Raw genomic sequence first — 7,160 nt, forward strand, 5'->3', positions numbered from 1 at the left:
GCATTGTGGTGAGATATGGAGAATATAATACCTGCTCATCTGGTTTGATTTCTTTCTCTTTCTCAGGATGTATTGGTATCGTGTGTGCCTTTGCATGGGTTGTTTCAGCCTCTTTACCCTGAAAAACTATATTCTTGTAATAATGATCCCTTTCTTATGTCTACAAAGGCTTTGATAATTCTTGGGTATGTAATTTCTCAACGAAGGTCTGGACATTTCCAGTAGCTTCTGAGTCATTAAGAAGCTGTTTACTTGAGAGCCATAGTTATTCCTGATAACTTATCCTGAGATCTTGTAGCACTTCTACCTTATTTCCCCCAAAATAAGACCTAACACGAAAATAAGCCCTAGCATGATTTTTCAGGATTTTTGAGGATGCTCAACACATAAGCCCTACTCCAAAAATAAGCCCTAGTTACAGTTCATAAAAAAGTCAATTTAAATAGTGTCCAGGCAGCTATACATATAAAAAAGGCACCTTTTGGAGCAAAAATTAATATAAGATCCTGTCTTATTTTCGGGGAAACAGGGTAGGAGCCCTCTGGATGTTCAGGTGCCCCATACACACCTCAGGTGTCAGAGCTCTTGAACCAAAGACTTGCTGCCCATAATACAGGGCAGAAAGAAGCAGAATATTGACCAGTGATGGCTCCTCTGAGTGCGAGCAGTTGGGTACGTGGTGGTGGTGTGAACACAACGTATTGATAATGAGGGCTGAATTTTGCCCTGAGCCACCCTGCCATGTGTGAATCTGGAGCACCTTCACTTGGTGTGAATGAATAAACTCAAATGAATAAAGTTAAAGAGACTTTTATAATATTTTCACATTTGCTTGAGAAACAGTAACATGTCTTTCTGTTTGAAGTTCCAGAGGGCTCAATATTTCATCCTTGCTTTTCAAGATTTTTGTTCCATTTTGATCCCAGCTTCAGTGTAAGAGCTAACTTTGTGCTCCTTGATTCTGACGATAATGAATGGTGTTTTGTGTGTTAACTGTGGTGATGTGTTTGCAGGCAAAGGCTGGGGAAAGGAGGAGGAACAGGGTTTCTCTGTTTGGGTGTTCCAAGCCGGCGTGTTGCAGAGTCCTTCCTGGTTATGGTCTATGTGAAATCTTAGCCGTGCATCTGCAGGGGTTTTATAAAAACTACCCATAAATGTATTATATCTTTTCAGCCAAGAAAGACTGATTAGAACCAGGAAATGGTTCTGACTCAAAAGGTTTCATTTTGTCATTTCCAAGCTGGCATACTTATCTTGGTTACTTCAAAACAGGTGTTTTAGAAATTTATCCCCATTTAATTTCTCAAAAGCCTTTTTCACAGCCCCCAAATGAAACTAGACAATGTTGGTGCAATATTTTATTTGATATCTAAGCATCTTTAAAACTTGTTTTTATTTCAAGCAGGGTGAATTGATCTCTGCGCCCTTTTTTTTTTTTTTTCGGGGCAACCTGAAATTATTTACTAGAGAAGCAAAGACGTCATTTATTCACCTACTTCTGGGGCTTACCTGTTTCCCAGGGCCCAACAGTGAGTCAATCTGCCCTTCAGTGCTTTTACCTCTGTTTGCCCTTCCCGTTGATTTTTATTACACACTCTTGAAGTCAGCAAAATAGACTTTCTCAGTGAGGGAGTATCTGAGCTTGGGTGTTTATTGCTCTTCCATGACGCCTGGCAGCAGGCATTCCTGTATGACGGGTCCAGGATGGAGGTATCTTGGCAGATCACAATTTCCCCTGTGGTTTTCTCTTTGTCCTGCCTGCTGGAAATGTGATTAAAATACACCTCTTGTGTACTGTATTGTATGCAAGAGATGGTAACGCTCCTTGGGAAGAGAAGAAAAGAGAGCAGGACATCTGCAGAGCACCCATCCATATATCCATGGGTGTGAGCCCAAGGGCTCTGTGAGCCCTGTTGTGTTGGACAAAGGCCTGGAGAGCACCGCGTCCTGGCAGACCAGCTCTGGAGAGGGCTCTCGCTGGAAGTGCAGGAAGCTCAGCAAAAACGTTCTTCACCTGGATCAGTCACAGAATCATTTGGGTTGGAAAAGACTTTTAAGATCATCAGGTCCAACTGTTAACCCAACACTAGCACTCAACTGTGTCCCCAAGAACCTCTTCTACATGTATGGTAAACACCTCCAGGGATGTCCTGTTCTTCTCAGACTTGTAAGGAGCAGCTTTGGACCTGTGGCTGTGTTCCCAGTAGGAATGCTTGGCTGATGTGGTCCATTCCCTGTCTTTTGTCTGGACCTGGCCTTGTGACACTGAGTTCAGTTGCTGAACCTGGTGTCACCGAGCTGTGGGTGCTGCCAGGTGAAGCAGGGCTGCTCTGGGGCTGCGGGCTGCTCTGCAGAGCGGAATTGTGGCTGGACAATGATGGTATTTAAGTGACCTGAATCCTGTTCCTAGTACTGTCACAGTCTGTCTGCTTAAACTCACTCTGCCTCCCTTCTCCATCTTTAACTGAACAACAGCATAATACTTCTTTTGTTTGTTTTTCAGAGCACAAACAACTCATGCAAGCTGGAAAGCCTTTACCAATAATTCCCAAACACAGAAATATGTGCCTGCAATGTGGCGCTTTTTAGAACAGCATCCACTTAGATGGTGGAGAATCCATCACAGCCTGGAGTGAGTAATTCCAATGGCTCATTACTCTTTCAATTACAAACTGGCACCTTCCTTGCAGTTTGAATTTGTCTAATTTTGGCTTCCAGCCACTGGATGTTGTTGATATGGCTTTGTCTGTTAGATTAAAGAGAGTTCTGCTATGAGAGATCTCCTCTTTAGTAAGTGCTCTTTATTGTTAATAAGGTACTTCTTCCTCTTCTTTTTGATAAGCTAAATTATTAAGCACCTTAAACATCTCAGTGTGAGCAGTTCCCCTCCATCCCACAGCCCTCAAACTGTAATTGCAGTTCCCTCCTGAATTCCTGCTCGGGTACCATTCAGTTGCCCGATAAGCACATCATGCTCTTTGAGACATCTGCATGGAACTGGCAGATCTGCCACATCTGCGGTGGCATTAGATGCAGGGATCTGCATTTTGGCGCCTGAATCAAGCCCTCAGATTCCAGCAGAAGGGTGTAAGGTCCATCTCCTCTAACCTGAACCACCTACAGCTTTACAAGTAGACCAAACCTATCCCTTAGTCTCCTGAGTACATCTTGCATAGTCAAAGTGCTTGTGTGGTTTTCTGGGGATTAAGTCAACACTCACTGAGCTGCAGTTGTCCAGAAGGTGACTCTGGCATAACATGCTTGTTCTGCTGCCCATTGCAGCAGCTGTGGAGCCCCGGGTGCATCTGTGAGGTCCTACTGGAGGACAGCTTGGCAAGGTCACATCTCCAAAGGAGATTGTCTAGGCTACTGTCAGTTTTACTTCTATGGGTTTGGGGAAAGATGCCATGTTTGCGATGTAGACCCGTGTCCTGTTTTCCCAGTTAAATCTGGCAGGGAGAGGTTGGTGCTGCTGATGATTGTGGCCTCAGAGACAGTGTTGGATCATTTTCTGTTGTTTGGTCCTGGGTATCTTAGAAATTGCCCCAGTCTTCGTGTTGTGATGCAGATGTTGGCTGGAACTTTCAAGGAGCGCCACCAGCCATGTTCTTCACTCTCATGTCTACCTGAGGGGAATCTGAAGAATACTGTAATTTGCTCATGGCTCTTCAGAATGTGTTGACTGGGGATGACCTCTGTCCTAATGATGATTTAGAGCTGTTTGACACTATCCTGGCTTTTCTTAGTGTAATTTGGGTTTATATCCAGTGACTGATCATATGCCAGGAGTTTTATTACGGACACCAAATCTCTTTCAATTGACAGCAGAGACCAAACAACCATTGTTTAACCTCACTACTTAGAACAACGTTGGATGACTCCAGGCATACCAGAAGGGACCTACCACCCTCACTCTGCTCCCAGTGAGTAACCAGCAAGCGGATGAGCTGCAGATTTCCTTGTGACCTGTGCTGTGCAGGACCTTGTTTCAGTCCCAGATCTGCTGTTTAGTATGGGCTGCTGGCATGAGAGGTCTTTGGTGCAGTCTCTGTTGAGTTGGCCAAGAGGGGACTTCATACCAAGCCTTTGCCACCACACAGCCATTCGAATGCTGTAGCTGAGCAAAGTAATTTGCTATTTCACGAAACCATATTTTTCTCCATGCCAAAGGTGTTTCCAATTGATCCGACTGCAGAGAGGTGGTTGGTGCTCTGAGGCCTCGAAATCCAAGGCTCCAGGAGATCTCTCGCTTGTGCACTGTTGATAGTCTGACTTCACCACCTTAGCCCAAGGCTCAGAAAGATGTTTTGGAGATACTCTGCTTGCAGACTCTCAGTTCATGAGCAGCCAAGCTCTGTGGAGCGTATTTAGTGAACGCACAACTAAATGGGATGTGAAGAGTGTGATCATGGCAGGGTAACACACACCGATTCATTGCTCAGGTGAAAAGAAATTGTGGCAGAGAGAGCCTGAAAGAACAAACATGAGTGTGTATAATCCATGGTGTGAAACCTACGCTATAAATAATGGGCTGATGGAAACCAGATCTGTTCAGCGTGTGCTTTCCATTTCTACTCCAAAGCAAGAAGCTTGTTTGCAGTGAAACGCTGGTACATGGCCATGCTTTGGCCTCCGTTCCTTCCCCCAAGGCACGTGCTGGTCCTCCTGAGACCTTTAAAAGGAGGTTCTGGGCGTGACCTGGGAGAGGAATGTGCAGATCTCGTGAAAGATTTCCTATCGGCCACTACATGTGAGGCTAGGCCAGCATCATTCATTCCATAACAGAAATTATCTTTTTTACTTCTTCCTCCGTGCCATCATTTTCACAAAAGAAAAGCATTGGGATCCAAGCTAACTTGTCTGAGGGCAGAAGATGGCTGTAAAAATAAATACTGCTGATACCAACATCCAGGGTTCCATTATTAATATTTGATTTTCTGGTCCCTTTAAGTAAAGTAGAGAGGGCAAGAATTGCCATATATAAATGTCTTCAGTGCTAAATTCTACCGTGAGCCATCCAAGTAAATAAGTTTGTTTCTCTCTTACCTTGTATTCAGGCAGGGGAATTAAGCCTGAATGAGGCCAACATGGTGGAGGAAGCGGTGGAACCAATGGCTTCGGGGAGTGTGAGGAGAGCTGAACTTTGGCTACCAGTTTTCAGGGAGTTAAAGAGAAGGAAGCATATTCCCCAAGGCAAACAACAGAGACACGTTCGAAATAAATCTGCTTGCTGGCTGCACTCCTCATTCTGGCAGTCAGCTCATTTACGATTCAGGCCAAGTTTTGCACTATGGTCAGCTTTAACTAATAAAGATTTAGCATGGTACCTTGCTAATCTCGTTAGGTGGAGAGGTATGTTTTGGTAGCGGTTTCTGGGGGAGGACAAAAAGAGAAATATGTTTAGTAATTCCAGCTCGAGCCATTTCTGTCAGATTTTTTAAAAGTGTATATATATGTTACATAGCATCCATATATATGTGTACATTTCTGCTGTTTCTACTTAAATCTCCCACTAAAAATAGTGGTACCAGAGGCCTCAGTTACCAGTCCACAGGGACAGCTGCATTCCAGGCTACAGGGACCTAGAAACTCCAATGCTGTTGTTTCTGGTGGCTGGGTACAAATCCATGGAGCTCTTGGGGTCCTTCTGATACTTGCTTGGAGTTAGATATGCTGACCCCCCTCACCATCAACGTCCCAGAGAATCTGTGATGTTCAAGCTGCTGATTTCAATGCCTTGCCCAGTGCCTCATTGCCAGGCTTCTTTTCAGTGACGCCAATGGATTTTTTTTTTTTTTTCACCCTCTGAACTAGGCTTTAAAAATATCAGGAATTGGGCCAGTAATGATAAATGGCAGTTCCTTCACTTGGAATATGAGGCATCTCCCCACCTCGCTGAGCCGGGCTCCTTGCAGGAGGGGAAAAGGGGAAAACGCGGTTCTCCTTTTTTGTTGCCAGCCCGTTGTGGCTCGGTCCTGGTTTGTGTTAGATTTGTGGATCGGTCGCCTTTCGACACTGCTCCTTGGGATGTATCGGCAGCCTTTGCTCTGCCCTCTTTCCCGATGCCCTCCGTGGTGGTAGCTGTCAGGGGTTTCAGAACTGGTCCTGCACAGAACACGTCATTGCTGCCCTCCACATTTAGGTGCTGGAACTAATGCAAAGAGGGAGGCATATTGACGTCGTGGGACGCACTTGATTAATCAATTGGTCAAGGTGGTAGCGCGGAGGCTTTGTTGCCCTTTAAAAGGTTGTTCCTTCCCCTTCCTTGTGTCACAACAAAGACGTTGTTGTGTTTTGCTGAATCCTTCCTTCCTTGGGGCCACTCATTTATCAAAGGAGATTTCCATCTTGGTCTAATAATTCATCTCTTATTGCAGCCCTCGCTGCTCCGAGGGCCCATTTGTTTCCTCTTATCACAGTCTAATTATTTGGTGAAGGAAAATTTCTGACTATCTTGGGGACGGTGGCTGAGAGTTCAGGAGAACCTGGTTCCCAGGTGGGGACGTGCTTGTGAGCGTGGGAGAGAGGTGTCCGGGGGTCGGACCCCGTCCGTGGGACAGCTCCTGCGGAAGGGAGGACGGCGCGGGAATCCGGTGGGTTTAACATGAAACACCAATGCCAAGTCTTTTTCTTTGACTTAACTTTCCTTTTGTGCATTTTTCACAGCCAAAGGCTCCCACATGCGTCGCACCCACTCATCTCCCACCACTCACTCACTCACTTTCTCACACACAGACACACTCACACACACTAATAAGAAAGCCTGTAAATGAAGATTTTTGGTCTTTTTTTTTTTTTTTTTTTTTTTCCCCTCCCCTGGAAAACTGGGAACAAAAAAGGGAGTAAGAATTTGTATTCATACATGCTTGGCCAACGCTGGGATTATGGAAAGGAGGATGGGTGGATGGATGAACAGATAGTAATCACAGCAGCATAATTAATAATAATGACAGAACGGCACCCTGCTCCTATTAATAGTGCATGCACAGCTTTAATCAGCTCTATCCACCATCCGATGGGAGACTTTAACTGAATCAATTGCTAGTTTCTATCAGAAAGGTTGTTCTGACCAGATTGACAGAGAGATCCCCGTGGTTATTTATTTCGAAAAAGGAGAAATGATTATTTTATTATTAATTTCTGCATCTTTATCTGACCCA

This window comes from Caloenas nicobarica, chromosome 18 (genome assembly GCF_036013445.1).
Source record: "Caloenas nicobarica isolate bCalNic1 chromosome 18, bCalNic1.hap1, whole genome shotgun sequence".
NCBI lineage: Eukaryota > Metazoa > Chordata > Aves > Columbiformes > Columbidae > Caloenas > Caloenas nicobarica.